Source organism: Branchiostoma floridae, chromosome 2 (assembly GCF_000003815.2).
Source record: "Branchiostoma floridae strain S238N-H82 chromosome 2, Bfl_VNyyK, whole genome shotgun sequence".
NCBI classification, from domain to species: Eukaryota; Metazoa; Chordata; class Leptocardii; order Amphioxiformes; family Branchiostomatidae; genus Branchiostoma; species Branchiostoma floridae.
Window position 1 is genome coordinate 4,136,882 of NC_049980.1, and position 7,176 is coordinate 4,144,057.

A 7,176-nucleotide genomic window follows, 5' to 3' on the forward strand; every position below is an offset into this window, starting at 1 on the left:
AATGACATTTTGATGACGTCCTTTCACGAGTCATGTCTTTACATAACAAGAGATCAAAAATCATTTGTATTTCATAACTTGAAACTTCATCTGTGTTAGTAGAAGACATTCTGGAAAAGTTTAACTGTAATTTCTAACATGATAACTGAACCTTTCCAAATTTTTTACTTATAATTAACATAAATTTCATGCCACATATGATCCACTGCTCACCGAGTCACGTGTACTATTTACATAACGTGACGTCACAGAAGCAGTGGATTGTTTATTCCTTGACAAAGACTGGTGCTGTTCAGTCAAAAATTTGGGTGAGTCCAATTTTCGTGTTGGAAATTACATTTCAACTTTTCAAAAACATTCAACTTTTCCAGACCATCTTTTTTTTTCTAAATCAGGTTCGTAGGGCCTGATGTTATCATCATGGTGATGAAGAGCGGCCCATAGCGATAACTGTAGCAGCATCTCTTCTCCCTAATTCAGAAATATCAAGCTTAAGCAAGCTTGACTTCACTGACTCAATAGGCGAAGCAGGGGTTACGAGGCTGCTCGGGAAATTCCCTACCCTATTTTGGCCGGAATGGTTTGATCCGCCACATCGCACCATCGCACATGTGGCGGGTTCTTTTACGTGCCCGGGGTGTGGCTCTCCCCAAACACGGGACCTCCATTTAACGTCCTATCCGACGGACGACTCATTTTCACTTGAGTAAAGTGAGGAAAGTCGTGTAAAGTGCCTTTCCCAAGGGCACAAGACCGGCAACACGGCAGGCGGATTCGAACCGGCGACCTCTCGGTCACGGGCCGAATACACTACCACTGTGCTACGCGGCCCCTCTATTGATATTCACTGGTCGTTTTTTTTTACAAAAGTTGAATTACACAACGATATTCAGTTGTTAACATACGACGTCACTGCACATATCCAAAGTACAGAGAGGCTTTGATCTTCAGTTGTTGTTTTCCGACCGCACGGTGTAAGTTTCCTCCCGAGACTTAGCGGAGTTTGCCGAGTATTAAACTCGGATCAGTCCCTTGCGCATGTTATCCTCAGTAACCATAGTACATTACTGTTATGTCACACATTGTAAAGCCTACAGCTGGTTTCTAGTTACAGATATGTCACATTTGATACCTTACGAAACTACGCAATCAGTTACGAAACAACAAACAAGTCACAGTGTTGTCTCTCTTAAGGCGCTGGAAAAAATTAAAAAAATGTGTGTTTCTGGTTTTCCGACCGACCCAAGCAAAATATAATTTAGTCTAGCCTTTTTTGTCTCACCCGCTGGCAAAGCACTGCAAAAGCAAATATTATTTTCGATATGAAATTTAAAAAAACGAAATTCAAAATAATCATTCTGTATTCTCCTTTAAGAAGTTGATGTAAGAATAGTTTTGTAAACTTGGTCAGTTTATCAATACACCGGTGATTGTACAATGTACATATATATGTATGTATATATATCAGATCTGTATTCATTACAATATAATTTTGACAATACCCGTGCTTTAATAGAGCGTTTCAGTTTTATATGCGCTAAACTGTATCTGTTGCATCGACCAAAATGTAAGAACCAGAAAAATAGTATTATCATTACCTTAGGGCGCTTCAGTCTTTTATTGCTAAACTGTACTTGTTGCATCACTTCGGCCTAAATGCAACAAAAAGACAAAGAAAAATAGTAGAATCCTTACCTACCGATCCTAATGTTTTAAGAACCGTAAACGGAATATTTTCTTCGTCAGGCCTAATCCTCACTCCCGCATGCACATCTGCTGTTGACGCTGATGGACTTCGACGGGTGAAATTTGAACTTGGTGAGCATCTGTGTGAACCGAACCCGTTAAATTAGCGGATTAGTATATAGCGAGAAAACAGCAGGCTCCGACAGTTAAAAGTAGAGTCATTGTACCATCGAGACAAAGTTGATGGATCGAATACGTTTGTTCTGATTTGAGCTGAATTTTACATCTGAACTCATTTTTTGTAAGCTTGTACATTGACAAAACTTTAACACGGGACTCATAAGTACTCATGTGGATCTACCCTAATGGTGCGGTCTCACAAGAATGTACTTTGCGTATGCATGCTAAGTCCCAGTTGTACCGTTGCCCGTCAGGGATGTTCCGGTGGACTGGCGAACACCGCAGGGGTAACTCTCGGAGTGCTCCCGATTAGCATACGGTGTCTATTTGTTACCGGGTCTCGGACTCATTTTAGGTCCGACTTAGTATCGACCCGGGGCTCGACCGAAATAAGAATACCCCGAGAGCCACAACGCGTATGAGGTGCGTATTGCGCGAACGAACCTCGTAGAATTGTCCATATGGGCCCCATACGGACATGATATGCACGCTCGTGTGACTTCAGCCTTCGATAAAGTCTGTGATCAAAGAAGTCGTCTTTTTTTTCGGTTCAACAACCGAGCTGCACAAAGATGGGTAAAAAAAATCCTTTCTCACAAGCTTTACGTAAGCCCAAAAAAGTTCAATGCGGAACTCATGCGGCGATTGACGCCCGAGTGTGACACCCCCTAAGTTTCCTGTCTTCCAACTCTCTCACTGTCTGGCGATTTTGGCTCCCAGGGGATGCCGTCAGAAGGTATTTATGGCTTTCAGTAGTTAAACGAGCTGCAAGAGACCTCCCTATCTGGCTAGCGGCTCGTTATAGGGAAGAACTCAGGAGGTGACATTCATACACCAATTAGGGACGTGCTCAATTATCGAGAACGACTTCGCTGATTGTACCCTGGAGTATTCTTCTATGTCGCCTTCGTAAGGTCAACTGTCACAAAAGATTCGTTCAGTTCCTCGAGTTCCGAAAAGTGTCTCAATTCTATTTTTAGTTTTCGAGTTAAGTTTTGCACTGTTGAAACTTCATGTTACTGTACAAACTAAATTCAAATTTAGTTAACGTTGGGAAGAGGGTTAGCTAGATTTTTGTGTGTTTGTGTGTCTCTCTGTTTGTGTCTGTGTACGTCTGTATGTGTGTGTGTGTGCATGTTTGTGTGTCTATGTGTGTGTCTGTTTTTGTGTGTGTGCCTATGTTCTGTGTTTGTCTGTGCCTGTGTGCCTGTTTCTGAGAGAGAGAGGGAGAGAGAGAGACAGAGAGACAGAGAGAGAGAGAGAGAGATGGCATTCAAGTTGACATTGTCGTTGAATCGCCTAGAACATAAGCGATTAACAACGCACTGCACGTTTTCAAATAGTAATTGGCTCACCCTACCTTTTCGAAAAAAAAATGCTACATGATTTATAGCAGGTACATAGTTTTTAAACACTTTAGGTGAACTAAAAAAGATTGTAACCTTGTTCGATGTTATCCGAAAGAACACAGCTCTCAGGTCATAACTCATAAGTTGCCACAACGCCTCCAAAACCGATCCCAGGATCAGTTTTTGAAATCTGGTGATAACGTTTCCCTTTTGGTTGTAAGTAGCCATTGATACATTCCATCTATTCCCGCCAGAGAGGCGACATTGAGACAAATGCTGGAGGTTCAATAACACCTAGAAGAGAAATCAGAGTTTGATCCGGTCCAAAGTCCCCAAAGTCTACAATTACCCTAGCCAAGCCTCCTTGGTGTGTGAGAACGTCTGAAAACAGAGATAACACTGTTATGTAAGGGTGTTGTCAAGCCCAAACCTCTCCGATTGTAAGGAATGTAACGCACCTTTGACAGCTAACAGAATATTTATCAACAGGAGCTACCGAGCCAGGATTATTCGTAAGAACTTTTTGAAGAAAGGCAAGGTCAAAGACTTACAAACCAGATTCCAAGAACAGATTGCAGGGAAGGTAAGTTAGACGTACACGGCACACAGTGAAATATTTATCACTAGAGTCTGCCGCGCTAGGATTATTCGTAAGAACTTTGTGAAGAAAACCAAGGTCAAAGACTTCAAACCAGAGATTTGAAGACCGATTGCAGGGAAGGTAGGTTAAACAAAGACAGCACATACAGGAATATCTATTGATTGGAGCTTCCGCGCCAGGAGTATTCGTAAGGAGTTTGTGAAGAAAACCAAAGTCAAAGACTTACAAATAAGAGTTTTTTAAAGACCTTACTTACTTAGACTTAGGGGCTCCCGTGTCGTCCGACACATGAGGTAGTCAGGTTGGCCCAGCAAGCTCTGTAGACAGCTATCCTCTTTACATCTCTCCAGTTGATGTTAGCTGTTCGGAGGTCTCTCTCGATGGTCTGTCTGTAATTCATCTTAGGGCGACTTCTACGTCTCTTTCCCCGTGTTGCCAAGTGCATAACTTGGAATATATATACTAGTATGCCAGTCTGTCTGGTGGAAGTCTCATGACATGGCCCAAACAGCTCAAACGCCGCTTTCGAATGTTCACAGACACTGTTTTTTGGCTGGTCCTATCTCTTACTTCAGTGTTGGGTATGAAGTCATCCCATCTGATGCCTAGTATCTTCCTTTTGAAGACCGATTGCAAGGAAAATAGGTTAAACGTACACCTCACACAATGGAATATTTATCAACGGGGTCTGCCGCCCTAGGATTATTTGGACTTTGTGAAGAAAGTCAAGGTTAAAGACTTACAAACCAGATTCCAAGAACAGATTGCAGGGAAGTTGAGTTAAACGTACACGGCACACAGTGGAATATTTATCACTAGATTCTGCCGCGCTAGGATTATTCGTAAGAACTTTGTGAAGAAACCCAAGGTTAAAGACTTACAAACCAGAGATTTGAAGACCGATGGTGTGGAAGGTAGGTTACACGAAGACAGCACATAGAGGGATATTTATCAACAGGAGCTGCCGCACCATGATTATTTGTAAGGACTTTGTGAAGAAAACCAAGGCCAAAGACTTACAAACTAGATTCCAAGAACAGATTACAGGGAAGGTAAGTTAAACGAAGACAGCTCATAGAGGGATATCTATCAGCAGTGGCTACAGGATTATTTGTAAGGACTTTGTGAAGAAAATCAAGGTCAAAGACTTACAAACCAGAGTACGATTGCAGGGAAGGTAGGTTAAACGAAGACAGCACATACAGGAATATCTATCAAGAGGAGTCACCGCGCCAGCAGTATTATTCGGAAGAACTTTTTGAAGAAAGTCAAGACCAAAGTGTGACGCTTTAGAGTTTCATGACCCCATGCCTTCGCCAAATGATTTCGACCTTCACGACTGATGTATTTTTTGTGCTCTCAATACATGTAATTATATATGCAAATAAGTTCCTTACTTAAAACTGTTTTATTCTAGTGTTTGTAAAAGAATGAGCAATCTACTGCTTCTGTGACGTCACGTTGTTCAGATACAACACGTGATTAGGTGATCAGTGGATCATAAGTTGCAGGAAGTCTGAGGGATAGTTGTAAAGTCCTGATGTAGATGTCTTCTTTTATTACTCTTGCAAGAATTTCTGATTCTGTGCCCAAGCTTAAGATTCTTACTGTGTCCAGTGAGGTGGAGTGTCCAGTACACAATGTATGTGCTGCGAAAATTCCAAGTTGAAGAGTTGAATGGCAACGAAATCTTGTACTTTTTTACGGTAGCGTATATTCAACTGAGTGAAATGGGTGTGATAAGTAAGCACTTGCATACAAGTTTATCTGATTTGGTAAGTTACAAAATGATAAAACTAAACTGTTCTCCAACTAGAAGAAAATCCAATCACACCAGGGCACACCAACCTTTTCTTTGAACTTTGAACTTGAACTTCTCTGAACGTGAGAAGAGGGACCCGATACCGACTTTCGGCGAACTTTGATCCACTGCTGACGTCACATGACGTCAAAAAATCACGTGTCTGCAGCACTCGGGATTCACTTGGGTCGGATAAGTAAAGAAAAAGACCTAGCAAGTCGGTCGAAAATCCCAGTGAGTGAAATTTCTTGAGCTAAAGAAGAATAGTTTATTTTTTGTCCTTCGGTAAGAATTCTGTTCGTTTGAAGAGAGAGATAGTCATGGTTGCACATTTCTAATGAACCGTGGCCGATCGAATCACTGTAAAGGGAACCACAAAGAGATAACTTATCGTCCTCAGAGAGCGCGGGGCGAGGGATCAGTGACCCTGGCGGTTTTCTTATCAACTCCCGGAGTACCTGTATATATGTTTTCCTCGCAGCAGGAGCAAGCGACCTTGGCTGTATCTCACCGCAAGTCTTGAATTTTTCACAGATAAGAGGCCTATGGGTGATCAATAAGTTCTGGACCTCAGCCAAAAATAATGCGCAGAGCTCGAATTCGTTTGGCTACCGATCTTGTGTCCTTGGGAAATAATCTCCAGGCAAATTTATCAGTGGCATAAGATAATATCAAAGCTGGCTAAGGAGTACAGCTGGCCAAGAGGAGGTCAACTGCCACTCCGGTAGCCAAACACACTCCTAGGTCGGCTTAACTCCTCTGGCAGCCTGGCAGCTTTTTATGCTATCTTATGCTACCTTAGGATCTGCTTGGAGATTACTTTAGAAAGGCACTTTACACGAATTTCCTCACTTCTATTCAGATAGGAATGAGCATCATTTGTACATAGTCTGTTAAAGTAAGTTTATAACATGCGTTAACGTAGTGCCGTATTGCCCTTCTCTGTCCAAAGCAAGCACATAAATTTTGCTGCATGGTTACTACGTATGAAACCATTTATCAGTTTTCAACAAAATCCAAACCAATGTCATCATTACTTTGCAGACAACATCCTTTTAGAAACCAGTAACGTTAAGTTTGGGAGAAATACAATTTAGCTGCGGCCCGAGGTATGCGGGTGAATTTCTGCTCGAATAAAAGCCAGGTACCCACTTCTGCCTTTCGAATCCTCATATCCACAATATCTTCACAGATTTCTTGGGATAAGGAACACGAACCAAACACCTCTGATCACAGTTCGCCCTTGTTTTGTCTCACAACACACAATTGCCGACTTTTAAAAGTACATCGACCTAAAAGCAATGACCATAACGATTTAAACTTTAATTTGGTTTGTATTGAGCTGTAGAATAAAATGGTTCATATTATACAATTTTGCAACAACATTTTGAGTTCTGCTCCTACTTGGGGGTTACCCCCAAACCCCCCCCCCCCCCCCTCCCCCTCCCCCAATAGTTCCGCAAGGGGCAACTTAGGTATGGAGTTCTGCACCTTATTTATAGGGGAGTCTCAAACCATATTGATCAACCCTCGTAACGGCGGCCTAGTTTGGCCCAATA